This window comes from Ambystoma mexicanum, unplaced genomic scaffold, assembly GCF_040938575.1.
Source record: "Ambystoma mexicanum isolate Mex_15411 unplaced genomic scaffold, UKY_AmexF1_1 Mex_scaf46, whole genome shotgun sequence".
Classification (NCBI taxonomy): Eukaryota; Metazoa; Chordata; class Amphibia; order Caudata; family Ambystomatidae; genus Ambystoma; species Ambystoma mexicanum.
In genome coordinates this window covers 27,744-54,849 of record NW_027182462.1, presented here as the reverse complement: position 1 = coordinate 54,849, position 27,106 = coordinate 27,744, and the positions used below count along the sequence as shown (strand labels likewise).

At 43.5% G+C, this 27,106-nt stretch overlaps 26 non-coding genes across 26 annotated transcripts; 19 read left to right on the top strand and 7 right to left on the bottom strand.

Moving 5' to 3' along the window:
- Positions 1-670: 670 nt before the first annotated feature.
- Positions 671-765, bottom strand: TRNAI-UAU (transfer RNA isoleucine (anticodon UAU)). Its single transcript has 2 exons — positions 728-765; positions 671-706 (listed from the first exon to the last, which is right to left on the bottom strand). It is a non-coding gene; the product is annotated as a tRNA-Ile (tRNA).
- Positions 766-1,787: 1,022 nt separating this feature from the next.
- Positions 1,788-1,859, top strand: TRNAT-UGU (transfer RNA threonine (anticodon UGU)). Its single transcript has one exon. It is a non-coding gene; the product is annotated as a tRNA-Thr (tRNA).
- Positions 1,860-2,546: 687 nt separating this feature from the next.
- Positions 2,547-2,628, top strand: TRNAS-GCU (transfer RNA serine (anticodon GCU)). Its single transcript has one exon. It is a non-coding gene; the product is annotated as a tRNA-Ser (tRNA).
- Positions 2,629-3,174: 546 nt separating this feature from the next.
- Positions 3,175-3,246, top strand: TRNAT-CGU (transfer RNA threonine (anticodon CGU)). Its single transcript has one exon. It is a non-coding gene; the product is annotated as a tRNA-Thr (tRNA).
- A 1,499-nt stretch (positions 3,247-4,745) lies between these two features.
- Positions 4,746-4,840, bottom strand: TRNAI-UAU (transfer RNA isoleucine (anticodon UAU)). The gene is made up of 2 exons: positions 4,803-4,840; positions 4,746-4,781 (listed from the first exon to the last, which is right to left on the bottom strand). It is a non-coding gene; the product is annotated as a tRNA-Ile (tRNA).
- Positions 4,841-5,862: 1,022 nt separating this feature from the next.
- Positions 5,863-5,934, top strand: TRNAT-UGU (transfer RNA threonine (anticodon UGU)). Its single transcript has one exon. It is a non-coding gene; the product is annotated as a tRNA-Thr (tRNA).
- Positions 5,935-7,220: 1,286 nt separating this feature from the next.
- On the top strand, positions 7,221-7,292 carry TRNAT-CGU (transfer RNA threonine (anticodon CGU)). The gene has a single exon. It is a non-coding gene; the product is annotated as a tRNA-Thr (tRNA).
- Positions 7,293-8,780: 1,488 nt separating this feature from the next.
- TRNAI-UAU (transfer RNA isoleucine (anticodon UAU)) lies at positions 8,781-8,875 on the bottom strand. Its single transcript has 2 exons — positions 8,838-8,875; positions 8,781-8,816 (listed from the first exon to the last, which is right to left on the bottom strand). It is a non-coding gene; the product is annotated as a tRNA-Ile (tRNA).
- Positions 8,876-9,897: 1,022 nt separating this feature from the next.
- Positions 9,898-9,969, top strand: TRNAT-UGU (transfer RNA threonine (anticodon UGU)). Its single transcript has one exon. It is a non-coding gene; the product is annotated as a tRNA-Thr (tRNA).
- Positions 9,970-10,656: 687 nt separating this feature from the next.
- On the top strand, positions 10,657-10,738 carry TRNAS-GCU (transfer RNA serine (anticodon GCU)). Its single transcript has one exon. It is a non-coding gene; the product is annotated as a tRNA-Ser (tRNA).
- A 546-nt stretch (positions 10,739-11,284) lies between these two features.
- TRNAT-CGU (transfer RNA threonine (anticodon CGU)) lies at positions 11,285-11,356 on the top strand. The gene has a single exon. It is a non-coding gene; the product is annotated as a tRNA-Thr (tRNA).
- Positions 11,357-12,844: 1,488 nt separating this feature from the next.
- On the bottom strand, positions 12,845-12,939 carry TRNAI-UAU (transfer RNA isoleucine (anticodon UAU)). The gene is made up of 2 exons: positions 12,902-12,939; positions 12,845-12,880 (listed from the first exon to the last, which is right to left on the bottom strand). It is a non-coding gene; the product is annotated as a tRNA-Ile (tRNA).
- Positions 12,940-13,961: 1,022 nt separating this feature from the next.
- Positions 13,962-14,033, top strand: TRNAT-UGU (transfer RNA threonine (anticodon UGU)). The gene has a single exon. It is a non-coding gene; the product is annotated as a tRNA-Thr (tRNA).
- Positions 14,034-14,720: 687 nt separating this feature from the next.
- On the top strand, positions 14,721-14,802 carry TRNAS-GCU (transfer RNA serine (anticodon GCU)). Its single transcript has one exon. It is a non-coding gene; the product is annotated as a tRNA-Ser (tRNA).
- A 543-nt stretch (positions 14,803-15,345) lies between these two features.
- Positions 15,346-15,417, top strand: TRNAT-CGU (transfer RNA threonine (anticodon CGU)). The gene has a single exon. It is a non-coding gene; the product is annotated as a tRNA-Thr (tRNA).
- Positions 15,418-16,914: 1,497 nt separating this feature from the next.
- TRNAI-UAU (transfer RNA isoleucine (anticodon UAU)) lies at positions 16,915-17,009 on the bottom strand. The gene is made up of 2 exons: positions 16,972-17,009; positions 16,915-16,950 (listed from the first exon to the last, which is right to left on the bottom strand). It is a non-coding gene; the product is annotated as a tRNA-Ile (tRNA).
- A 1,022-nt stretch (positions 17,010-18,031) lies between these two features.
- Positions 18,032-18,103, top strand: TRNAT-UGU (transfer RNA threonine (anticodon UGU)). Its single transcript has one exon. It is a non-coding gene; the product is annotated as a tRNA-Thr (tRNA).
- Positions 18,104-18,790: 687 nt separating this feature from the next.
- TRNAS-GCU (transfer RNA serine (anticodon GCU)) lies at positions 18,791-18,872 on the top strand. The gene has a single exon. It is a non-coding gene; the product is annotated as a tRNA-Ser (tRNA).
- Positions 18,873-19,418: 546 nt separating this feature from the next.
- On the top strand, positions 19,419-19,490 carry TRNAT-CGU (transfer RNA threonine (anticodon CGU)). The gene has a single exon. It is a non-coding gene; the product is annotated as a tRNA-Thr (tRNA).
- Positions 19,491-20,989: 1,499 nt separating this feature from the next.
- On the bottom strand, positions 20,990-21,084 carry TRNAI-UAU (transfer RNA isoleucine (anticodon UAU)). The gene is made up of 2 exons: positions 21,047-21,084; positions 20,990-21,025 (listed from the first exon to the last, which is right to left on the bottom strand). It is a non-coding gene; the product is annotated as a tRNA-Ile (tRNA).
- A 1,022-nt stretch (positions 21,085-22,106) lies between these two features.
- Positions 22,107-22,178, top strand: TRNAT-UGU (transfer RNA threonine (anticodon UGU)). The gene has a single exon. It is a non-coding gene; the product is annotated as a tRNA-Thr (tRNA).
- A 687-nt stretch (positions 22,179-22,865) lies between these two features.
- Positions 22,866-22,947, top strand: TRNAS-GCU (transfer RNA serine (anticodon GCU)). The gene has a single exon. It is a non-coding gene; the product is annotated as a tRNA-Ser (tRNA).
- A 546-nt stretch (positions 22,948-23,493) lies between these two features.
- Positions 23,494-23,565, top strand: TRNAT-CGU (transfer RNA threonine (anticodon CGU)). The gene has a single exon. It is a non-coding gene; the product is annotated as a tRNA-Thr (tRNA).
- Positions 23,566-25,053: 1,488 nt separating this feature from the next.
- Positions 25,054-25,148, bottom strand: TRNAI-UAU (transfer RNA isoleucine (anticodon UAU)). The gene is made up of 2 exons: positions 25,111-25,148; positions 25,054-25,089 (listed from the first exon to the last, which is right to left on the bottom strand). It is a non-coding gene; the product is annotated as a tRNA-Ile (tRNA).
- A 1,022-nt stretch (positions 25,149-26,170) lies between these two features.
- TRNAT-UGU (transfer RNA threonine (anticodon UGU)) lies at positions 26,171-26,242 on the top strand. The gene has a single exon. It is a non-coding gene; the product is annotated as a tRNA-Thr (tRNA).
- A 687-nt stretch (positions 26,243-26,929) lies between these two features.
- TRNAS-GCU (transfer RNA serine (anticodon GCU)) lies at positions 26,930-27,011 on the top strand. The gene has a single exon. It is a non-coding gene; the product is annotated as a tRNA-Ser (tRNA).
- The last annotated feature ends 95 nt before the right edge of the window (positions 27,012-27,106 follow it).

Here is a 27,106-nt window from a genome sequence, read left to right as displayed (position 1 = left end):
CTGCCGGGCCTAGCCCTGAGGGGCCTAACTGGGCATGGCCCTGTGTAAGGTAGGGTGAGCAGGGGACCACTTGCAACTAACCTTCGGCACCAATCAGGCATGGAGAGGTCTGTGCAAATGCCCAGCCCTTTAGCAATCTCGATCTGCAAAACCTTCAACTCCTAATTCTCATGGCTCCCAGAAGCCCTAGCCCATATGCAAATGAGGCGAGTTCCTATCAGCATCCTTGTTCTGCTTGATTTTATCAAAGTGACTGCCTGATTAGTGAAAGGGTATTTATTCTCAGAGGTTTGCTTCAAAGGCGATAATGCAGTAAATAGACAACATTATTCTTTGTAAGTTGATATTGTCTCCTGGATCCTACTCCAGTAACCCTTTTTCTACCTTTACAAATGTCTTCCGTAAGTGGTGCTCAGCAGAAAATGGAGTATAATAACAGTTGACATTTTTTATTTTCTGTTCTATTTTCAAAAACCCTCCGTAGCTGTATTTAAAGCGCAAACACCCCATAAATAACTTGCAATGAGTATTCCATGTCTAAAAGGCAGAGGAGCTGTCATACAACATTAACTGACAATCAAGGAAACCTTGAGGTGAACCAAAAAATGTCCAGAACATTTATTGGTTCAATAATTCAGTTTTGAGGTGAATTAGTAAAAAGTTCCAAAGTTGCTCCAGGTGAGGCTTGAACTCACAACCTCGGCATTGCTCACTGCATGTACTGCTGTATAAGTACCGCGCGCTAACCGATTGCGCCACTGGAGCTGCTGTGTTTTGGTTTTCGACATGAAACTACACCCACAAACACACACACAAGTGTACAAAAGCACCCACAAGCTCTGGCATTGTCTTTTTAGCTGACACCAAATTATGGGTGCCTTGTAGTGCCCATATTGTGCCACTGGAGCTTACCTTTTAGCCTGATATACACTTTGCCACTGATGTTCAGCCAATGGTGCAGTCAAATGTCCCTTCTACATTTTTGTCATGCTGCAGGCAGTGCCACTGGAGCCAGCATGATGCTCTTCCTCATATTCAACACGTGTCAATTGAAACACCTCCCAATGTCATCTTGGCGATGCCTATAAACACCCCAGGACTTTGATGAATTTTTCTCAACAGCAAGTGAGGCAGTTTTCCTGCAAACGGCTGGATGTACCTCAACAAGGAACGCATTGTGGTTCTATTTTGAAGATGTTTGTGTTATTACCTGTAAAGACTTGAATGCCTAACATAATCCCTGTAGACGAGGTGGCCGAGTGGTTAAGGCGATGGACTGCTAATCTGCTGTACACGCGTGGTTTCGAATCCCACCTTTGTCGATTTTAACTTTTGAAATCTTTTTTAAACATCTGCATTGCTCTAAGCACCATTGCCATTGGCTTTCAAAGAACATACAGACAAAAGTGAAAATATGCATGTTAGTTGATTAAGAAGGACACAAACAAGGTTGTCGTGTTACTGGCAGGAATGCAATCTGCTGTGCTTGACTACCCTTTGAGCCAGAATCCGGATAGAAATTTAAAAAAGCAAAGGTAATATCCATATTGTCTCTCTGCTGCCATGTACATGTTTTTTTCAACTTTCACGCATCACATCTCCTCATTAGTCACCCTAAAATTGCACGGAATACGCACAAATTAGCTGCTCCTCAAAAAATCGGCCAGAAAAAAACAGGTCAAATCACAATCATATACATACATTCTCACACACCCTTCAAATATGTCTACCCAGTAAACATCATGTTGTGTGCTCGTTGTGTTGCTGTTATGCGTCGTAACCTGAGGGGCTCTGTAGCTCAGTGGCAGAGCACTGGTCTTGTAAACCAGGGGTCGTGAGTTCGATCCTCATCAGGGCCTCCAAATGGTAATTTTCTTGAACATTGTTGAATAGGAACTGATATTGCACATTGTACCTGTGCAACCTTTTACCAATGGATTCGGGCCTATAACAAAGCCACAAGCGCAAGGTGTCTGAATAGTCTGTGGGGAAGGTCGGCTTTCTGGACCTAATTTCTTCAAGAAAAAGACCTTGATAATTTTGTGATGACAGATGCAGATGATCACGGTGAAGCCCTTACTCTATTGAACAGTACAGCGGTTCTGGGTTGCACGCCTTTCTCTATTTTCAGGGACGTTGATGTGGCAAAATTTAATTGGAAAAGGGTTATTGCCATCACTCACTATTTAAATTCAATGACATCACAGGAAGCAGCAGCATCTGAACTTTGATCTTGGCTGGAAACGTTGAATGATGCCAAACACTGGGAAACTGGAGCTTGCGTTATGCTGGTTTTACTACTAATGGTGTGCCATACGGAAGCTCAAGCACCTTCCTCTGGATTAGTGTTGTGAACCCTCCAGGAGCTCTTGTTATATTTTTCTGAACTTCAACTTGATGTGTTTATCTATCAATGGCCGGGTAAGGAAGAACGAGTCAACGATCTTGTTTCTATTATGACAAACATGATCTATTTTTCACTGACTTTGCACCACCATTGTTTTATCTCTTCTTTAAGCATGGGATTCGAGCACCGTTCCCAAACAGACGAGGTGGCCGAGTGGTTAAGGCGATGGACTGCTAATCCATTGTGCTCTGCACGCGTGGGTTCGAATCCCACCTTCGTCGTATTTTTTCTTTATAGTCTGCATTTAAACATAGACCAAAGTCTTTCAACCTCCCTGTGAAAGACAGGAATGAGTACAGATATGGAAATAGAGATGTAAAAATAAGTTCATTGGTGCAGGCGGAGAATGAAATTAGTCAAAGACTTTCCTCGTAGGTTTCCATTCTTTACTATTATAGGAGCCAAAATCAGCGCAGTTAGTAAACTCCCAAGCTTACATCCCAAATTCTTTTTTCTTTTAGTTGTCTGCCTTTTACATGTTCCTTTTGCCATCATTCTGACCTGCTATCTAAACTCATGAACCTGTTCAGCATCCTACTCAATACATACATACCCGTAAAAGTACATACTCAAACGCATACCGACAATGTATCACCAACATAAGCACACACGCTTTCGCAAATCAGATGTATGATGACGTACTGAACACATGCAGAGATATACAGCCATTTTTACACAACCAGAAATTCATATACCTGGAGATCTACCTAGGTAAAAACCATGGTTTCTTTGCACTTTCTGTTGTTGGCTGTGAGCAAGCAGCAGGTGGCCTTGTAGCTCAGTGGCAGAGCACTGGTCTCGTAAACCAGGGGTCATGAGTTCAAACCTCATCAGGGCCTCGGGCGGATTATTTTCAAAAAGCACGGGGAAGAGAAGCCAGAGTTGCACCATCTACAGAGAACCTTTTATGACGGGATGCATCCTCATAATTGAAGTCTTCCACAGAAGGAGTGAAATAGAGTTCGAGAGGAAGGCCTAATGTTTTCAGGCAAAGACTGACAAAAACCTTGCAATGTCGCATGTAGCTGCTTTGGTGAAAAGACTGTTCAAGTTCACAATGCAACGGAGGGGTGTTCCCCATCTCCATACAATCATCTCTTTGATAATGTAAACGTGCCAGGCGTGTTGAAAGACAAAGACAGACACAACCGCACATACCAGTTGAAGAAAGACAGCCAGCAAACACATTTGTATAGAGGTAAGCAAGCCTCAATTAGAGATGTGAGTCCCTCCGTTTCTGCGGGAGTCCACAAGTTTAATAAAAAATGAACACATATCTTTCATGTTCTAATGATTACCAATCTTTCTGATTAGCTCTGCATAGCTCCAATGGCTATGTGTGTGTGTGTGTGTGTATGTGCCCGTGTGTGTAGGGGAAGGGGTCGGTAGATGTGTTCACGCAGAGCAAGTTGCATACATCGCCAACAGCCATTCTCTCCTGCTCCTGTGCATCCAGTTCGGAAGCGAACCCACCCAATTGTTCTATATGTCTGCTACCCTGACCGCATTCACACATCATTGGCTATTAGTATGCAGCTTGTGGGCGCTGTCAATGGGATATAAGCACCATTCCCCATGTCTGCAATAGCTAGACCAGATTCTGAGGTATGATGAGCAGGGGTCCAGGCACTTCGCCTGACGAACGCCTGACAAACGCCGGGCTTAGCCCTGCCGGGCCTAGCCCTGAGGGGCCTAACTGGGCATGGCCCTGTGTAAGGTAGGGTGAGCAGGGGACCACTTGCAACTAACCTTCGGCACCAATCAGGCATGGAGAGGTCTGTGCAAATGCCCAGCCCTTTAGCAATCTCGATCTGCAAAACCTTCAACTCCTAATTCTCATGGCTCCCAGAAGCCCTAGCCCATATGCAAATGAGGCGAGTTCCTATCAGCATCCTTGTTCTGCTTGATTTTATCAAAGTGACTGCCTGATTAGTGAAAGGGTATTTATTCTCAGAGGTTTGCTTCAAAGGCGATAATGCAGTAAATAGACAACATTATTCTTTGTAAGTTGATATTGTCTCCTGGATCCTACTCCAGTAACCCTTTTTCTACCTTTACAAATGTCTTCCGTAAGTGGTGCTCAGCAGAAAATGGAGTATAATAACAGTTGACATTTTTTATTTTCTGTTCTATTTTCAAAAACCCTCCGTAGCTGTATTTAAAGCGCAAACACCCCATAAATAACTTGCAATGAGTATTCCATGTCTAAAAGGCAGAGGAGCTGTCATACAACATTAACTGACAATCAAGGAAACCTTGAGGTGAACCAAAAAATGTCCAGAACATTTATTGGTTCAATAATTCAGTTTTGAGGTGAATTAGTAAAAAGTTCCAAAGTTGCTCCAGGTGAGGCTTGAACTCACAACCTCGGCATTGCTCACTGCATGTACTGCTGTATAAGTACCGCGCGCTAACCGATTGCGCCACTGGAGCTGCTGTGTTTTGGTTTTCGACATGAAACTACACCCACAAACACACACACAAGTGTACAAAAGCACCCACAAGCTCTGGCATTGTCTTTTTAGCTGACACCAAATTATGGGTGCCTTGTAGTGCCCATATTGTGCCACTGGAGCTTACCTTTTAGCCTGATATACACTTTGCCACTGATGTTCAGCCAATGGTGCAGTCAAATGTCCCTTCTACATTTTTGTCATGCTGCAGGCAGTGCCACTGGAGCCAGCATGATGCTCTTCCTCATATTCAACACGTGTCAATTGAAACACCTCCCAATGTCATCTTGGCGATGCCTATAAACACCCCAGGACTTTGATGAATTTTTCTCAACAGCAAGTGAGGCAGTTTTCCTGCAAACGGCTGGATGTACCTCAACAAGGAACGCATTGTGGTTCTATTTTGAAGATGTTTGTGTTATTACCTGTAAAGACTTGAATGCCTAACATAATCCCTGTAGACGAGGTGGCCGAGTGGTTAAGGCGATGGACTGCTAATCTGCTGTACACGCGTGGTTTCGAATCCCACCTTTGTCGATTTTAACTTTTGAAATCTTTTTTAAACATCTGCATTGCTCTAAGCACCATTGCCATTGGCTTTCAAAGAACATACAGACAAAAGTGAAAATATGCATGTTAGTTGATTAAGAAGGACACAAACAAGGTTGTCGTGTTACTGGCAGGAATGCAATCTGCTGTGCTTGACTACCCTTTGAGCCAGAATCCGGATAGAAATTTAAAAAAGCAAAGGTAATATCCATATTGTCTCTCTGCTGCCATGTACATGTTTTTTTCAACTTTCACGCATCACATCTCCTCATTAGTCACCCTAAAATTGCACGGAATACGCACAAATTAGCTGCTCCTCAAAAAATCGGCCAGAAAAAAACAGGTCAAATCACAATCATATACATACATTCTCACACACCCTTCAAATGTGTCTACCCAGTAAACATCATGTTGTGTGCTCGTTGTGTTGCTGTTATGCGTCGTAACCTGAGGGGCTCTGTAGCTCAGTGGCAGAGCACTGGTCTTGTAAACCAGGGGTCGTGAGTTCGATCCTCATCAGGGCCTCCAAATGGTAATTTTCTTGAACATTGTTGAATAGGAACTGATATTGCACATTGTACCTGTGCAACCTTTTACCAATGGATTCGGGCCTATAACAAAGCCACAAGCGCAAGGTGTCTGAATAGTCTGTGGGGAAGGTCGGCTTTCTGGACCTAATTTCTTCAAGAAAAAGACCTTGATAATTTTGTGATGACAGATGCAGATGATCACGGTGAAGCCCTTACTCTATTGAACAGTACAGCGGTTCTGGGTTGCACGCCTTTCTCTATTTTCAGGGACGTTGATGTGGCAAAATTTAATTGGAAAAGGGTTATTGCCATCACTCACTATTTAAATTCAATGACATCACAGGAAGCAGCAGCATCTGAACTTTGATCTTGGCTGGAAACGTTGAATGATGCCAAACACTGGGAAACTGGAGCTTGCGTTATGCTGGTTTTACTACTAATGGTGTGCCATACGGAAGCTCAAGCACCTTCCTCTGGATTAGTGTTGTGAACCCTCCAGGAGCTCTAGTTATATTTTTCTGAACTTCAACTTGATGTGTTTATCTATCAATGGCCGGGTAAGGAAGAACGAGTCAACGATCTTGTTTCTATTATGACAAACATGATCTATTTTTCACTGACTTTGCACCACCATTGTTTTATCTCTTCTTTAAGCATGGGATTCGAGCACCGTTCCCAAACAGACGAGGTGGCCGAGTGGTTAAGGCGATGGACTGCTAATCCATACCTTCGTCGTATTTTTTCTTTATAGTCTGCATTTAAACATAGACCAAAGTCTTTCAACCTCCCTGTGAAAGACAGGAATGAGTACAGATATGGAAATAGAGATGTAAAAATAAGTTCATTGGTGCAGGCGGAGAATGAAATTAGTCAAAGACTTTCCTCGTAGGTTTCCATTCTTTACTATTATAGGAGCCAAAATCAGCGCAGTTAGTAAACTCCCAAGCTTACATCCCAAATTCTTTTTTCTTTTAGTTGTCTGCCTTTTACATGTTCCTTTTGCCATCATTCTGACCTGCTATCTAAACTCATGAACCTGTTCAGCATCCTACTCAATACATACATACCCGTAAAAGTACATACTCAAACGCATACCGACAATGTATCACCAACATAAGCACACACGCTTTCGCAAATCAGATGTATGATGACGTACTGAACACATGCAGAGATATACAGCCATTTTTACACAACCAGAAATTCATATACCTGGAGATCTACCTAGGTAAAAACCATGGTTTCTTTGCACTTTCTGTTGTTGGCTGTGAGCAAGCAGCAGGTGGCCTTGTAGCTCAGTGGCAGAGCACTGGTCTCGTAAACCAGGGGTCATGAGTTCAAACCTCATCAGGGCCTCGGGCGGATTATTTTCAAAAAGCACGGGGAAGAGAAGCCAGAGTTGCACCATCTACAGAGAACCTTTTATGACGGGATGCATCCTCATAATTGAAGTCTTCCACAGAAGGAGTGAAATAGAGTTCGAGAGGAAGGCCTAATGTTTTCAGGCAAAGACTGACAAAAACCTTGCAATGTCGCATGTAGCTGCTTTGGTGAAAAGACTGTTCAAGTTCACAATGCAACGGAGGGGTGTTCCCCATCTCCATACAATCATCTCTTTGATAATGTAAACGTGCCAGGCGTGTTGAAAGACAAAGACAGACACAACCGCACATACCAGTTGAAGAAAGACAGCCAGCAAACACATTTGTATAGAGGTAAGCAAGCCTCAATTAGAGATGTGAGTCCCTCCGTTTCTGCGGGAGTCCACAAGTTTAATAAAAAATGAACACATATCTTTCATGTTCTAATGATTACCAATCTTTCTGATTAGCTCTGCATAGCTCCAATGGCTATGTGTGTGTGTGTGTGTGTATGTGCCCGTGTGTGTAGGGGAAGGGGTCGGTAGATGTGTTCACGCAGAGCAAGTTGCATACATCGCCAACAGCCATTCTCTCCTGCTCCTGTGCATCCAGTTCGGAAGCGAACCCACCCAATTGTTCTATATGTCTGCTACCCTGACCGCATTCACACATCATTGGCTATTAGTATGCAGCTTGTGGGCGCTGTCAATGGGATATAAGCACCATTCCCCATGTCTGCAATAGCTAGACCAGATTCTGAGGTATGATGAGCAGGGGTCCAGGCACTTCGCCTGACAAACGCCGGGCTTAGCCCTGCCGGGCCTAGCCCTGAGGGGCCTAACTGGGCATGGCCCTGTGTAAGGTAGGGTGAGCAGGGGACCACTTGCAACTAACCTTCGGCACCAATCAGGCATGGAGAGGTCTGTGCAAATGCCCAGCCCTTTAGCAATCTCGATCTGCAAAACCTTCAACTCCTAATTCTCATGGCTCCCAGAAGCCCTAGCCCATATGCAAATGAGGCGAGTTCCTATCAGCATCCTTGTTCTGCTTGATTTTATCAAAGTGACTGCCTGATTAGTGAAAGGGTATTTATTCTCAGAGGTTTGCTTCAAAGGCGATAATGCAGTAAATAGACAACATTATTCTTTGTAAGTTGATATTGTCTCCTGGATCCTACTCCAGTAACCCTTTTTCTACCTTTACAAATGTCTTCCGTAAGTGGTGCTCAGCAGAAAATGGAGTATAATAACAGTTGACATTTTTTATTTTCTGTTCTATTTTCAAAAACCCTCCGTAGCTGTATTTAAAGCGCAAACACCCCATAAATAACTTGCAATGAGTATTCCATGTCTAAAAGGCAGAGGAGCTGTCATACAACATTAACTGACAATCAAGGAAACCTTGAGGTGAACCAAAAAATGTCCAGAACATTTATTGGTTCAATAATTCAGTTTTGAGGTGAATTAGTAAAAAGTTCCAAAGTTGCTCCAGGTGAGGCTTGAACTCACAACCTCGGCATTGCTCACTGCATGTACTGCTGTATAAGTACCGCGCGCTAACCGATTGCGCCACTGGAGCTGCTGTGTTTTGGTTTTCGACATGAAACTACACCCACAAACACACACACAAGTGTACAAAAGCACCCACAAGCTCTGGCATTGTCTTTTTAGCTGACACCAAATTATGGGTGCCTTGTAGTGCCCATATTGTGCCACTGGAGCTTACCTTTTAGCCTGATATACACTTTGCCACTGATGTTCAGCCAATGGTGCAGTCAAATGTCCCTTCTACATTTTTGTCATGCTGCAGGCAGTGCCACTGGAGCCAGCATGATGCTCTTCCTCATATTCAACACGTGTCAATTGAAACACCTCCCAATGTCATCTTGGCGATGCCTATAAACACCCCAGGACTTTGATGAATTTTTCTCAACAGCAAGTGAGGCAGTTTTCCTGCAAACGGCTGGATGTACCTCAACAAGGAACGCATTGTGGTTCTATTTTGAAGATGTTTGTGTTATTACCTGTAAAGACTTGAATGCCTAACATAATCCCTGTAGACGAGGTGGCCGAGTGGTTAAGGCGATGGACTGCTAATCTGCTGTACACGCGTGGTTTCGAATCCCACCTTTGTCGATTTTAACTTTTGAAATCTTTTTTAAACATCTGCATTGCTCTAAGCACCATTGCCATTGGCTTTCAAAGAACATACAGACAAAAGTGAAAATATGCATGTTAGTTGATTAAGAAGGACACAAACAAGGTTGTCGTGTTACTGGCAGGAATGCAATCTGCTGTGCTTGACTACCCTTTGAGCCAGAATCCGGATAGAAATTTAAAAAAGCAAAGGTAATATCCATATTGTCTCTCTGCTGCCATGTACATGTTTTTTTCATCTTTCACGCATCACATCTCCTCATTAGTCACCCTAAAATTGCACGGAATACGCACAAATTAGCTGCTCCTCAAAAAATCGGCCAGAAAAAAACAGGTCAAATCACAATCATATACATACATTCTCACACACCCTTCAAATGTGTCTACCCAGTAAACATCATGTTGTGTGCTCGTTGTGTTGCTGTTATGCGTCGTAACCTGAGGGGCTCTGTAGCTCAGTGGCAGAGCACTGGTCTTGTAAACCAGGGGTCGTGAGTTCGATCCTCATCAGGGCCTCCAAATGGTAATTTTCTTGAACATTGTTGAATAGGAACTGATATTGCACATTGTACCTGTGCAACCTTTTACCAATGGATTCGGGCCTATAACAAAGCCACAAGCGCAAGGTGTCTGAATAGTCTGTGGGGAAGGTCGGCTTTCTGGACCTAATTTCTTCAAGAAAAAGACCTTGATAATTTTGTGATGACAGATGCAGATGATCACGGTGAAGCCCTTACTCTATTGAACAGTACAGCGGTTCTGGGTTGCACGCCTTTCTCTATTTTCAGGGACGTTGATGTGGCAAAATTTAATTGGAAAAGGGTTATTGCCATCACTCACTATTTAAATTCAATGACATCACAGGAAGCAGCAGCATCTGAACTTTGATCTTGGCTGGAAACGTTGAATGATGCCAAACACTGGGAAACTGGAGCTTGCGTTATGCTGGTTTTACTACTAATGGTGTGCCATACGGAAGCTCAAGCACCTTCCTCTGGATTAGTGTTGTGAACCCTCCAGGAGCTCTAGTTATATTTTTCTGAACTTCAACTTGATGTGTTTATCTATCAATGGCCGGGTAAGGAAGAACGAGTCAACGATCTTGTTTCTATTATGACAAACATGATCTATTTTTCACTGACTTTGCACCACCATTGTTTTATCTCTTCTTTAAGCATGGGATTCGAGCACCGTTCCCAAACAGACGAGGTGGCCGAGTGGTTAAGGCGATGGACTGCTAATCCATTGTGCTCTGCACGCGTGGGTTCGAATCCCACCTTCGTCGTATTTTTTCTTTATAGTCTGCATTTAAACATAGACCAAAGTCTTTCAACCTCCCTGTGAAAGACAGGAATGAGTACAGATATGGAAATAGAGATGTAAAAATAAGTTCATTGGTGCAGGCGGAGAATGAAATTAGTCAAAGACTTTCCTCGTAGGTTTCCATTCTTTACTATTATAGGAGCCAAAATCAGCGCAGTTAGTAAACTCCCAAGCTTACATCCCAAATTCTTTTTTCTTTTAGTTGTCTGCCTTTTACATGTTCCTTTTGCCATCATTCTGACCTGCTATCTAAACTCATGAACCTGTTCAGCATCCTACTCAATACATACATACCCGTAAAAGTACATACTCAAACGCATACCGACAATGTATCACCAACATAAGCACACACGCTTTCGCAAATCAGATGTATGATGACGTACTGAACACATGCAGAGATATACAGCCATTTTTACACAACCAGAAATTCATATACCTGGAGATCTACCTAGGTAAAAACCATGGTTTCTTTGCACTTTCTGTTGTTGGCTGTGAGCAAGCAGCAGGTGGCCTTGTAGCTCAGTGGCAGAGCACTGGTCTCGTAAACCAGGGGTCATGAGTTCAAACCTCATCAGGGCCTCGGGCGGATTATTTTCAAAAAGCACGGGGAAGAGAAGCCAGAGTTGCACCATCTACAGAGAACCTTTTATGACGGGATGCATCCTCATAATTGAAGTCTTCCACAGAAGGAGTGAAATAGAGTTCGAGAGGAAGGCCTAATGTTTTCAGGCAAAGACTGACAAAAACCTTGCAATGTCGCATGTAGCTGCTTTGGTGAAAAGACTGTTCAAGTTCACAATGCAACGGAGGGGTGTTCCCCATCTCCATACAATCATCTCTTTGATAATGTAAACGTGCCAGGCGTGTTGAAAGACAAAGACAGACACAACCGCACATACCAGTTGAAGAAAGACAGCCAGCAAACACATTTGTATAGAGGTAAGCAAGCCTCAATTAGAGATGTGAGTCCCTCCGTTTCTGCGGGAGTCCACAAGTTTAATAAAAAATGAACACATATCTTTCATGTTCTAATGATTACCAATCTTTCTGATTAGCTCTGCATAGCTCCAATGGCTATGTGTGTGTGTGTGTGTGTATGTGCCCGTGTGTGTAGGGGAAGGGGTCGGTAGATGTGTTCACGCAGAGCAAGTTGCATACATCGCCAACAGCCATTCTCTCCTGCTCCTGTGCATCCAGTTCGGAAGCGAACCCACCCAATTGTTCTATATGTCTGCTACCCTGACCGCATTCACACATCATTGGCTATTAGTATGCAGCTTGTGGGCGCTGTCAATGGGATATAAGCACCATTCCCCATGTCTGCAATAGCTAGACCAGATTCTGAGGTATGATGAGCAGGGGTCCAGGCACTTCGCCTGACAAACGCCGGGCTTAGCCCTGCCGGGCCTAGCCCTGAGGGGCCTAACTGGGCATGGCCCTGTGTAAGGTAGGGTGAGCAGGGGACCACTTGCAACTAACCTTCGGCACCAATCAGGCATGGAGAGGTCTGTGCAAATGCCCAGCCCTTTAGCAATCTCGATCTGCAAAACCTTCAACTCCTAATTCTCATGGCTCCCAGAAGCCCTAGCCCATATGCAAATGAGGCGAGTTCCTATCAGCATCCTTGTTCTGCTTGATTTTATCAAAGTGACTGCCTGATTAGTGAAAGGGTATTTATTCTCAGAGGTTTGCTTCAAAGGCGATAATGCAGTAAATAGACAACATTATTCTTTGTAAGTTGATATTGTCTCCTGGATCCTACTCCAGTAACCCTTTTTCTACCTTTACAAATGTCTTCCGTAAGTGGTGCTCAGCAGAAAATGGAGTATAATAACAGTTGACATTTTTTATTTTCTGTTCTATTTTCAAAAACCCTCCGTAGCTGTATTTAAAGCGCAAACACCCCATAAATAACTTGCAATGAGTATTCCATGTCTAAAAGGCAGAGGAGCTGTCATACAACATTAACTGACAATCAAGGAAACCTTGAGGTGAACCAAAAAATGTCCAGAACATTTATTGGTTCAATAATTCAGTTTTGAGGTGAATTAGTAAAAAGTTCCAAAGTTGCTCCAGGTGAGGCTTGAACTCACAACCTCGGCATTGCTCACTGCATGTACTGCTGTATAAGTACCGCGCGCTAACCGATTGCGCCACTGGAGCTGCTGTGTTTTGGTTTTCGACATGAAACTACACCCACAAACACACACACAAGTGTACAAAAGCACCCACAAGCTCTGGCATTGTCTTTTTAGCTGACACCAAATTATGGGTGCCTTGTAGTGCCCATATTGTGCCACTGGAGCTTACCTTTTAGCCTGATATACACTTTGCCACTGATGTTCAGCCAATGGTGCAGTCAAATGTCCCTTCTACATTTTTGTCATGCTGCAGGCAGTGCCACTGGAGCCAGCATGATGCTCTTCCTCATATTCAACACGTGTCAATTGAAACACCTCCCAATGTCATCTTGGCGATGCCTATAAACACCCCAGGACTTTGATGAATTTTTCTCAACAGCAAGTGAGGCAGTTTTCCTGCAAACGGCTGGATGTACCTCAACAAGGAACGCATTGTGGTTCTATTTTGAAGATGTTTGTGTTATTACCTGTAAAGACTTGAATGCCTAACATAATCCCTGTAGACGAGGTGGCCGAGTGGTTAAGGCGATGGACTGCTAATCTGCTGTACACGCGTGGTTTCGAATCCCACCTTTGTCGATTTTAACTTTTGAAATCTTTTTTAAACATCTGCATTGCTCTAAGCACCATTGCCATTGGCTTTCAAAGAACATACAGACAAAAGTGAAAATATGCATGTTAGTTGATTAAGAAGGACACAAACAAGGTTGTCGTGTTACTGGCAGGAATGCAATCTGCTGTGCTTGACTACCCTTTGAGCCAGAATCCGGATAGAAATTTAAAAAAGCAAAGGTAATATCCATATTGTCTCTCTGCTGCCATGTACATGTTTTTTTCAACTTTCACGCATCACATCTCCTCATTAGTCACCCTAAAATTGCACGGAATACGCACAAATTAGCTGCTCCTCAAAAAATCGGCCAGAAAAAAACAGGTCAAATCACAATCATATACATACATTCTCACACACCCTTCAAATGTGTCTACCCAGTAAACATCATGTTGTGTGCTCGTTGTGTTGCTGTTATGCGTCGTAACCTGAGGGGCTCTGTAGCTCAGTGGCAGAGCACTGGTCTTGTAAACCAGGGGTCGTGAGTTCGATCCTCATCAGGGCCTCCAAATGGTAATTTTCTTGAACATTGTTGAATAGGAACTGATATTGCACATTGTACCTGTGCAACCTTTTACCAATGGATTCGGGCCTATAACAAAGCCACAAGCGCAAGGTGTCTGAATAGTCTGTGGGGAAGGTCGGCTTTCTGGACCTAATTTCTTCAAGAAAAAGACCTTGATAATTTTGTGATGACAGATGCAGATGATCACGGTGAAGCCCTTACTCTATTGAACAGTACAGCGGTTCTGGGTTGCACGCCTTTCTCTATTTTCAGGGACGTTGATGTGGCAAAATTTAATTGGAAAAGGGTTATTGCCATCACTCACTATTTAAATTCAATGACATCACAGGAAGCAGCAGCATCTGAACTTTGATCTTGGCTGGAAACGTTGAATGATGCCAAACACTGGGAAACTGGAGCTTGCGTTATGCTGGTTTTACTACTAATGGTGTGCCATACGGAAGCTCAAGCACCTTCCTCTGGATTAGTGTTGTGAACCCTCCAGGAGCTCTAGTTATATTTTTCTGAACTTCAACTTGATGTGTTTATCTATCAATGGCCGGGTAAGGAAGAACGAGTCAACGATCTTGTTTCTATTATGACAAACATGATCTATTTTTCACTGACTTTGCACCACCATTGTTTTATCTCTTCTTTAAGCATGGGATTCGAGCACCGTTCCCAAACAGACGAGGTGGCCGAGTGGTTAAGGCGATGGACTGCTAATCCATTGTGCTCTGCACGCGTGGGTTCGAATCCCACCTTCGTATTTTTTCTTTATAGTCTGCATTTAAACATAGACCAAAGTCTTTCAACCTCCCTGTGAAAGACAGGAATGAGTACAGATATGGAAATAGAGATGTAAAAATAAGTTCATTGGTGCAGGCGGAGAATGAAATTAGTCAAAGACTTTCCTCGTAGGTTTCCATTCTTTACTATTATAGGAGCCAAAATCAGCGCAGTTAGTAAACTCCCAAGCTTACATCCCAAATTCTTTTTTCTTTTAGTTGTCTGCCTTTTACATGTTCCTTTTGCCATCATTCTGACCTGCTATCTAAACTCATGAACCTGTTCAGCATCCTACTCAATACATACATACCCGTAAAAGTACATACTCAAACGCATACCGACAATGTATCACCAACATAAGCACACACGCTTTCGCAAATCAGATGTATGATGACGTACTGAACACATGCAGAGATATACAGCCATTTTTACACAACCAGAAATTCATATACCTGGAGATCTACCTAGGTAAAAACCATGGTTTCTTTGCACTTTCTGTTGTTGGCTGTGAGCAAGCAGCAGGTGGCCTTGTAGCTCAGTGGCAGAGCACTGGTCTCGTAAACCAGGGGTCATGAGTTCAAACCTCATCAGGGCCTCGGGCGGATTATTTTCAAAAAGCACGGGGAAGAGAAGCCAGAGTTGCACCATCTACAGAGAACCTTTTATGACGGGATGCATCCTCATAATTGAAGTCTTCCACAGAAGGAGTGAAATAGAGTTCGAGAGGAAGGCCTAATGTTTTCAGGCAAAGACTGACAAAAACCTTGCAATGTCGCATGTAGCTGCTTTGGTGAAAAGACTGTTCAAGTTCACAATGCAACGGAGGGGTGTTCCCCATCTCCATACAATCATCTCTTTGATAATGTAAACGTGCCAGGCGTGTTGAAAGACAAAGACAGACACAACCGCACATACCAGTTGAAGAAAGACAGCCAGCAAACACATTTGTATAGAGGTAAGCAAGCCTCAATTAGAGATGTGAGTCCCTCCGTTTCTGCGGGAGTCCACAAGTTTAATAAAAAATGAACACATATCTTTCATGTTCTAATGATTACCAATCTTTCTGATTAGCTCTGCATAGCTCCAATGGCTATGTGTGTGTGTGTGTGTATGTGCCCGTGTGTGTAGGGGAAGGGGTCGGTAGATGTGTTCACGCAGAGCAAGTTGCATACATCGCCAACAGCCATTCTCTCCTGCTCCTGTGCATCCAGTTCGGAAGCGAACCCACCCAATTGTTCTATATGTCTGCTACCCTGACCGCATTCACACATCATTGGCTATTAGTATGCAGCTTGTGGGCGCTGTCAATGGGATATAAGCACCATTCCCCATGTCTGCAATAGCTAGACCAGATTCTGAGGTATGATGAGCAGGGGTCCAGGCACTTCGCCTGACGTACGCCTGACAAACGCCGGGCTTAGCCCTGCCGGGCCTAGCCCTGAGGGGCCTAACTGGGCATGGCCCTGTGTAAGGTAGGGTGAGCAGGGGACCACTTGCAACTAACCTTCGGCACCAATCAGGCATGGAGAGGTCTGTGCAAATGCCCAGCCCTTTAGCAATCTCGATCTGCAAAACCTTCAACTCCTAATTCTCATGGCTCCCAGAAGCCCTAGCCCATATGCAAATGAGGCGAGTTCCTATCAGCATCCTTGTTCTGCTTGATTTTATCAAAGTGACTGCCTGATTAGTGAAAGGGTATTTATTCTCAGAGGTTTGCTTCAAAGGCGATAATGCAGTAAATAGACAACATTATTCTTTGTAAGTTGATATTGTCTCCTGGATCCTACTCCAGTAACCCTTTTTCTACCTTTACAAATGTCTTCCGTAAGTGGTGCTCAGCAGAAAATGGAGTATAATAACAGTTGACATTTTTTATTTTCTGTTCTATTTTCAAAAACCCTCCGTAGCTGTATTTAAAGCGCAAACACCCCATAAATAACTTGCAATGAGTATTCCATGTCTAAAAGGCAGAGGAGCTGTCATACAACATTAACTGACAATCAAGGAAACCTTGAGGTGAACCAAAAAATGTCCAGAACATTTATTGGTTCAATAATTCAGTTTTGAGGTGAATTAGTAAAAAGTTCCAAAGTTGCTCCAGGTGAGGCTTGAACTCACAACCTCGGCATTGCTCACTGCATGTACTGCTGTATAAGTACCGCGCGCTAACCGATTGCGCCACTGGAGCTGCTGTGTTTTGGTTTTCGACATGAAACTACACCCACAAACACACACACAAGTGTACAAAAGCACCCACAAGCTCTGGCATTGTCTTTTTAGCTGACACCAAATTATGGGTGCCTTGTAGTGCCCATATTGTGCCACTGGAGCTTACCTTTTAGCCTGATATACACTTTGCCACTGATGTTCAGCCAATGGTGCAGTCAAATGTCCCTTCTACATTTTTGTCATGCTGCAGGCAGTGCCACTGGAGCCAGCATGATGCTCTTCCTCATATTCAACACGTGTCAATTGAAACACCTCCCAATGTCATCTTGGCGATGCCTATAAACACCCCAGGACTTTGATGAATTTTTCTCAACAGCAAGTGAGGCAGTTTTCCTGCAAACGGCTGGATGTACCTCAACAAGGAACGCATTGTGGTTCTATTTTGAAGATGTTTGTGTTATTACCTGTAAAGACTTGAATGCCTAACATAATCCCTGTAGACGAGGTGGCCGAGTGGTTAAGGCGATGGACTGCTAATCTGCTGTACACGCGTGGTTTCGAATCCCACCTTTGTCGATTTTAACTTTTGAAATCTTTTTTAAACATCTGCATTGCTCTAAGCACCATTGCCATTGGCTTTCAAAGAACATACAGACAAAAGTGAAAATATGCATGTTAGTTGATTAAGAAGGACACAAACAAGGTTGTCGTGTTACTGGCAGGAATGCAATCTGCTGTGCTTGACTACCCTTTGAGCCAGAATCCGGATAGAAATTTAAAAAAGCAAAGGTAATATCCATATTGTCTCTCTGCTGCCATGTACATGTTTTTTTCAACTTTCACGCATCACATCTCCTCATTAGTCACCCTAAAATTGCACGGAATACGCACAAATTAGCTGCTCCTCAAAAAATCGGCCAGAAAAAAACAGGTCAAATCACAATCATATACATACATTCTCACACACCCTTCAAATATGTCTACCCAGTAAACATCATGTTGTGTGCTCGTTGTGTTGCTGTTATGCGTCGTAACCTGAGGGGCTCTGTAGCTCAGTGGCAGAGCACTGGTCTTGTAAACCAGGGGTCGTGAGTTCGATCCTCATCAGGGCCTCCAAATGGTAATTTTCTTGAACATTGTTGAATAGGAACTGATATTGCACATTGTACCTGTGCAACCTTTTACCAATGGATTCGGGCCTATAACAAAGCCACAAGCGCAAGGTGTCTGAATAGTCTGTGGGGAAGGTCGGCTTTCTGGACCTAATTTCTTCAAGAAAAAGACCTTGATAATTTTGTGATGACAGATGCAGATGATCACGGTGAAGCCCTTACTCTATTGAACAGTACAGCGGTTCTGGGTTGCACGCCTTTCTCTATTTTCAGGGACGTTGATGTGGCAAAATTTAATTGGAAAAGGGTTATTGCCATCACTCACTATTTAAATTCAATGACATCACAGGAAGCAGCAGCATCTGAACTTTGATCTTGGCTGGAAACGTTGAATGATGCCAAACACTGGGAAACTGGAGCTTGCGTTATGCTGGTTTTACTACTAATGGTGTGCCATACGGAAGCTCAAGCACCTTCCTCTGGATTAGTGTTGTGAACCCTCCAGGAGCTCTTGTTATATTTTTCTGAACTTCAACTTGATGTGTTTATCTATCAATGGCCGGGTAAGGAAGAACGAGTCAACGATCTTGTTTCTATTATGACAAACATGATCTATTTTTCACTGACTTTGCACCACCATTGTTTTATCTCTTCTTTAAGCATGGGATTCGAGCACCGTTCCCAAACAGACGAGGTGGCCGAGTGGTTAAGGCGATGGACTGCTAATCCATTGTGCTCTGCACGCGTGGGTTCGAATCCCACCTTCGTCGTATTTTTTCTTTATAGTCTGCATTTAAACATAGACCAAAGTCTTTCAACCTCCCTGTGAAAGACAGGAATGAGTACAGATATGGAAATAGAGATGTAAAAATAAGTTCATTGGTGCAGGCGGAGAATGAAATTAGTCAAAGACTTTCCTCGTAGGTTTCCATTCTTTACTATTATAGGAGCCAAAATCAGCGCAGTTAGTAAACTCCCAAGCTTACATCCCAAATTCTTTTTTCTTTTAGTTGTCTGCCTTTTACATGTTCCTTTTGCCATCATTCTGACCTGCTATCTAAACTCATGAACCTGTTCAGCATCCTACTCAATACATACATACCCGTAAAAGTACATACTCAAACGCATACCGACAATGTATCACCAACATAAGCACACACGCTTTCGCAAATCAGATGTATGATGACGTACTGAACACATGCAGAGATATACAGCCATTTTTACACAACCAGAAATTCATATACCTGGAGATCTACCTAGGTAAAAACCATGGTTTCTTTGCACTTTCTGTTGTTGGCTGTGAGCAAGCAGCAGGTGGCCTTGTAGCTCAGTGGCAGAGCACTGGTCTCGTAAACCAGGGGTCATGAGTTCAAACCTCATCAGGGCCTCGGGCGGATTATTTTCAAAAAGCACGGGGAAGAGAAGCCAGAGTTGCACCATCTACAGAGAACCTTTTATGACGGGATGCATCCTCATAATTGAAGTCTTCCACAGAAGGAGTGAAATAGAGTTCGAGAGGAAGGCCTAATGTTTTCAGGCAAAGACTGACAAAAACCTTGCAATGTCGCATGTAGCTGCTTTGGTGAAAAGACTGTTCAAGTTCACAATGCAACGGAGGGGTGTTCCCCATCTCCATACAATCATCTCTTTGATAATGTAAACGTGCCAGGCGTGTTGAAAGACAAAGACAGACACAACCGCACATACCAGTTGAAGAAAGACAGCCAGCAAACACATTTGTATAGAGGTAAGCAAGCCTCAATTAGAGATGTGAGTCCCTCCGTTTCTGCGGGAGTCCACAAGTTTAATAAAAAATGAACACATATCTTTCATGTTCTAATGATTACCAATCTTTCTGATTAGCTCTGCATAGCTCCAATGGCTATGTGTGTGTGTGTGTGTGTATGTGCCCGTGTGTGTAGGGGAAGGGGTCGGTAGATGTGTTCACGCAGAGCAAGTTGCATACATCGCCAACAGCCATTCTCTCCTGCTCCTGTGCATCCAGTTCGGAAGCGAACCCACCCAATTGTTCTATATGTCTGCTACCCTGACCGCATTCACACATCATTGGCTATTAGTATGCAGCTTGTGGGCGCTGTCAATGGGATATAAGCACCATTCCCCATGTCTGCAATAGCTAGACCAGATTCTGAGGTATGATGAGCAGGGGTCCAGGCACTTCGCCTGACGAACGCCTGACAAACGCCGGGCTTAGCCCTGCCGGGCCTAGCCCTGAGGGGCCTAACTGGGCATGGCCCTGTGTAAGGTAGGGTGAGCAGGGGACCACTTGCAACTAACCTTCGGCACCAATCAGGCATGGAGAGGTCTGTGCAAATGCCCAGCCCTTTAGCAATCTCGATCTGCAAAACCTTCAACTCCTAATTCTCATGGCTCCCAGAAGCCCTAGCCCATATGCAAATGAGGCGAGTTCCTATCAGCATCCTTGTTCTGCTTGATTTTATCAAAGTGACTGCCTGATTAGTGAAAGGGTATTTATTCTCAGAGGTTTGCTTCAAAGGCGATAATGCAGTAAATAGACAACATTATTCTTTGTAAGTTGATATTGTCTCCTGGATCCTACTCCAGTAACCCTTTTTCTACCTTTACAAATGTCTTCCGTAAGTGGTGCTCAGCAGAAAATGGAGTATAATAACAGTTGACATTTTTTATTTTCTGTTCTATTTTCAAAAACCCTCCGTAGCTGTATTTAAAGCGCAAACACCCCATAAATAACTTGCAATGAGTATTCCATGTCTAAAAGGCAGAGGAGCTGTCATACAACATTAACTGACAATCAAGGAAACCTTGAGGTGAACCAAAAAATGTCCAGAACATTTATTGGTTCAATAATTCAGTTTTGAGGTGAATTAGTAAAAAGTTCCAAAGTTGCTCCAGGTGAGGCTTGAACTCACAACCTCGGCATTGCTCACTGCATGTACTGCTGTATAAGTACCGCGCGCTAACCGATTGCGCCACTGGAGCTGCTGTGTTTTGGTTTTCGACATGAAACTACACCCACAAACACACACACAAGTGTACAAAAGCACCCACAAGCTCTGGCATTGTCTTTTTAGCTGACACCAAATTATGGGTGCCTTGTAGTGCCCATATTGTGCCACTGGAGCTTACCTTTTAGCCTGATATACACTTTGCCACTGATGTTCAGCCAATGGTGCAGTCAAATGTCCCTTCTACATTTTTGTCATGCTGCAGGCAGTGCCACTGGAGCCAGCATGATGCTCTTCCTCATATTCAACACGTGTCAATTGAAACACCTCCCAATGTCATCTTGGCGATGCCTATAAACACCCCAGGACTTTGATGAATTTTTCTCAACAGCAAGTGAGGCAGTTTTCCTGCAAACGGCTGGATGTACCTCAACAAGGAACGCATTGTGGTTCTATTTTGAAGATGTTTGTGTTATTACCTGTAAAGACTTGAATGCCTAACATAATCCCTGTAGACGAGGTGGCCGAGTGGTTAAGGCGATGGACTGCTAATCTGCTGTACACGCGTGGTTTCGAATCCCACCTTTGTCGATTTTAACTTTTGAAATCTTTTTTAAACATCTGCATTGCTCTAAGCACCATTGCCATTGGCTTTCAAAGAACATACAGACAAAAGTGAAAATATGCATGTTAGTTGATTAAGAAGGACACAAACAAGGTTGTCGTGTTACTGGCAGGAATGCAATCTGCTGTGCTTGACTACCCTTTGAGCCAGAATCCGGATAGAAATTTAAAAAAGCAAAGGTAATATCCATATTGTCTCTCTGCTGCCATGTACATGTTTTTTTCAACTTTCACGCATCACATCTCCTCATTAGTCACCCTAAAATTGCACGGAATACGCACAAATTAGCTGCTCCTCAAAAAATCGGCCAGAAAAAAACAGGTCAAATCACAATCATATACATACATTCTCACACACCCTTCAAATATGTCTACCCAGTAAACATCATGTTGTGTGCTCGTTGTGTTGCTGTTATGCGTCGTAACCTGAGGGGCTCTGTAGCTCAGTGGCAGAGCACTGGTCTTGTAAACCAGGGGTCGTGAGTTCGATCCTCATCAGGGCCTCCAAATGGTAATTTTCTTGAACATTGTTGAATAGGAACTGATATTGCACATTGTACCTGTGCAACCTTTTACCAATGGATTCGGGCCTATAACAAAGCCACAAGCGCAAGGTGTCTGAATAGTCTGTGGGGAAGGTCGGCTTTCTGGACCTAATTTCTTCAAGAAAAAGACCTTGATAATTTTGTGATGACAGATGCAGATGATCACGGTGAAGCCCTTACTCTATTGAACAGTACAGCGGTTCTGGGTTGCACGCCTTTCTCTATTTTCAGGGACGTTGATGTGGCAAAATTTAATTGGAAAAGGGTTATTGCCATCACTCACTATTTAAATTCAATGACATCACAGGAAGCAGCAGCATCTGAACTTTGATCTTGGCTGGAAACGTTGAATGATGCCAAACACTGGGAAACTGGAGCTTGCGTTATGCTGGTTTTACTACTAATGGTGTGCCATACGGAAGCTCAAGCACCTTCCTCTGGATTAGTGTTGTGAACCCTCCAGGAGCTCTTGTTATATTTTTCTGAACTTCAACTTGATGTGTTTATCTATCAATGGCCGGGTAAGGAAGAACGAGTCAACGATCTTGTTTCTATTATGACAAACATGATCTATTTTTCACTGACTTTGCACCACCATTGTTTTATCTCTTCTTTAAGCATGGGATTCGAGCACCGTTCCCAAACAGACGAGGTGGCCGAGTGGTTAAGGCGATGGACTGCTAATCCATTGTGCTCTGCACGCGTGGGTTCGAATCCCACCTTCGTCGTATTTTTTCTTTATAGTCTGCATTTAAACATAGACCAAAGTCTTTCAACCTCCCTGTGAAAGACAGGAATGAGTACAGATATGGAAATAGAGATGTAAAAATAAGTTCATTGGTGCAGGCGGAGAATGAAATTAGTCAAAGACTTTCCTCGTAGGTTTCCATTCTTTACTATTATAGGAGCCAAAATCAGCGCAGTTAGTAAACTCCCAAGCTTACATCCCAAATTCTTTTTTCTTTTAGTTGTCTGCCTTTTACATGTTCCTTTTGCCATCATTCTGACCTGCTATCTAAACTCATGAACCTGTTCAGCATCCTACTCAATACATACATACCCGTAAAAGTACATACTCAAACGCATACCGACAATGTATCACCAACATAAGCACACACGCTTTCGCAAATCAGATGTATGATGACGTACTGAACACATGCAGAGATATACAGCCATTTTTACACAACCAGAAATTCATATACCTGGAGATCTACCTAGGTAAAAACCATGGTTTCTTTGCACTTTCTGTTGTTGGCTGTGAGCAAGCAGCAGGTGGCCTTGTAGCTCAGTGGCAGAGCACTGGTCTCGTAAACCAGGGGTCATGAGTTCAAACCTCATCAGGGCCTCGGGCGGATTATTTTCAAAAAGCACGGGGAAGAGAAGCCAGAGTTGCACCATCTACAGAGAACCTTTTATGACGGGATGCATCCTCATAATTGAAGTCTTCCACAGAAGGAGTGAAATAGAGTTCGAGAGGAAGGCCTAATGTTTTCAGGCAAAGACTGACAAAAACCTTGCAATGTCGCATGTAGCTGCTTTGGTGAAAAGACTGTTCAAGTTCACAATGCAACGGAGGGGTGTTCCCCATCTCCATACAATCATCTCTTTGATAATGTAAACGTGCCAGGCGTGTTGAAAGACAAAGACAGACACAACCGCACATACCAGTTGAAGAAAGACAGCCAGCAAACACATTTGTATAGAGGTAAGCAAGCCTCAATTAGAGATGTGAGTCCCTCCGTTTCTGCGGGAGTCCACAAGTTTAATAAAAAATGAACACATATCTTTCATGTTCTAATGATTACCAATCTTTCTGATTAGCTCTGCATAGCTCCAATGGCTATGTGTGTGTGTGTGTGTGTATGTGCCCGTGTGTGTAGGGGAAGGGGTCGGTAGATGTGTTCACGCAGAGCAAGTTGCATACATCGCCAACAGCCATTCTCTCCTGCTCCTGTGCATCCAGTTCGGAAGCGAACCCACCCAATTGTTCTATATGTCTGCTACCCTGACCGCATTCACACATCATTGGCTATTAGTATGCAGCTTGTGGGCGCTGTCAATGGGATATAAGCACCATTCCCCATGTCTGCAATAGCTAGACCAGATTCTGAGGTATGATGAGCAGGGGTCCAGGCACTTCGCCTGACAAACGCCGGGCTTAGCCCTGCCGGGCCTAGCCCTGAGGGGCCTAACTGGGCATGGCCCTGTGTAAGGTAGGGTGAGCAGGGGACCACTTGCAACTAACCTTCGGCACCAATCAGGCATGGAGAGGTCTGTGCAAATGCCCAGCCCTTTAGCAATCTCGATCTGCAAAACCTTCAACTCCTAATTCTCATGGCTCCCAGAAGCCCTAGCCCATATGCAAATGAGGCGAGTTCCTATCAGCATCCTTGTTCTGCTTGATTTTATCAAAGTGACTGCCTGATTAGTGAAAGGGTATTTATTCTCAGAGGTTTGCTTCAAAGGCGATAATGCAGTAAATAGACAACATTATTCTTTGTAAGTTGATATTGTCTCCTGGATCCTACTCCAGTAACCCTTTTTCTACCTTTACAAATGTCTTCCGTAAGTGGTGCTCAGCAGAAAATGGAGTATAATAACAGTTGACATTTTTTATTTTCTGTTCTATTTTCAAAAACCCTCCGTAGCTGTATTTAAAGCGCAAACACCCCATAAATAACTTGCAATGAGTATTCCATGTCTAAAAGGCAGAGGAGCTGTCATACAACATTAACTGACAATCAAGGAAACCTTGAGGTGAACCAAAAAATGTCCAGAACATTTATTGGTTCAATAATTCAGTTTTGAGGTGAATTAGTAAAAAGTTCCAAAGTTGCTCCAGGTGAGGCTTGAACTCACAACCTCGGCATTGCTCACTGCATGTACTGCTGTATAAGTACCGCGCGCTAACCGATTGCGCCACTGGAGCTGCTGTGTTTTGGTTTTCGACATGAAACTACACCCACAAACACACACACAAGTGTACAAAAGCACCCACAAGCTCTGGCATTGTCTTTTTAGCTGACACCAAATTATGGGTGCCTTGTAGTGCCCATATTGTGCCACTGGAGCTTACCTTTTAGCCTGATATACACTTTGCCACTGATGTTCAGCCAATGGTGCAGTCAAATGTCCCTTCTACATTTTTGTCATGCTGCAGGCAGTGCCACTGGAGCCAGCATGATGCTCTTCCTCATATTCAACACGTGTCAATTGAAACACCTCCCAATGTCATCTTGGCGATGCCTATAAACACCCCAGGACTTTGATGAATTTTTCTCAACAGCAAGTGAGGCAGTTTTCCTGCAAACGGCTGGATGTACCTCAACAAGGAACGCATTGTGGTTCTATTTTGAAGATGTTTGTGTTATTACCTGTAAAGACTTGAATGCCTAACATAATCCCTGTAGACGAGGTGGCCGAGTGGTTAAGGCGATGGACTGCTAATCTGCTGTACACGCGTGGTTTCGAATCCCACCTTTGTCGATTTTAACTTTTGAAATCTTTTTTAAACATCTGCATTGCTCTAAGCACCATTGCCATTGGCTTTCAAAGAACATACAGACAAAAGTGAAAATATGCATGTTAGTTGATTAAGAAGGACACAAACAAGGTTGTCGTGTTACTGGCAGGAATGCAATCTGCTGTGCTTGACTACCCTTTGAGCCAGAATCCGGATAGAAATTTAAAAAAGCAAAGGTAATATCCATATTGTCTCTCTGCTGCCATGTACATGTTTTTTTCAACTTTCACGCATCACATCTCCTCATTAGTCACCCTAAAATTGCACGGAATACGCACAAATTAGCTGCTCCTCAAAAAATCGGCCAGAAAAAAACAGGTCAAATCACAATCATATACATACATTCTCACACACCCTTCAAATGTGTCTACCCAGTAAACATCATGTTGTGTGCTCGTTGTGTTGCTGTTATGCGTCGTAACCTGAGGGGCTCTGTAGCTCAGTGGCAGAGCACTGGTCTTGTAAACCAGGGGTCGTGAGTTCGATCCTCATCAGGGCCTCCAAATGGTAATTTTCTTGAACATTGTTGAATAGGAACTGATATTGCACATTGTACCTGTGCAACCTTTTACCAATGGATTCGGGCCTATAACAAAGCCACAAGCGCAAGGTGTCTGAATAGTCTGTGGGGAAGGTCGGCTTTCTGGACCTAATTTCTTCAAGAAAAAGACCTTGATAATTTTGTGATGACAGATGCAGATGATCACGGTGAAGCCCTTACTCTATTGAACAGTACAGCGGTTCTGGGTTGCACGCCTTTCTCTATTTTCAGGGACGTTGATGTGGCAAAATTTAATTGGAAAAGGGTTATTGCCATCACTCACTATTTAAATTCAATGACATCACAGGAAGCAGCAGCATCTGAACTTTGATCTTGGCTGGAAACGTTGAATGATGCCAAACACTGGGAAACTGGAGCTTGCGTTATGCTGGTTTTACTACTAATGGTGTGCCATACGGAAGCTCAAGCACCTTCCTCTGGATTAGTGTTGTGAACCCTCCAGGAGCTCTAGTTATATTTTTCTGAACTTCAACTTGATGTGTTTATCTATCAATGGCCGGGTAAGGAAGAACGAGTCAACGATCTTGTTTCTATTATGACAAACATGATCTATTTTTCACTGACTTTGCACCACCATTGTTTTATCTCTTCTTTAAGCATGGGATTCGAGCACCGTTCCCAAACAGACGAGGTGGCCGAGTGGTTAAGGCGATGGACTGCTAATCCATTGTGCTCTGCACGCGTGGGTTCGAATCCCACCTTCGTCGTATTTTTTCTTTATAGTCTGCATTTAAACATAGACCAAAGTCTTTCAACCTCCCTGTGAAAGACAGGAATGAGTACAGATATGGAAATAGAGATG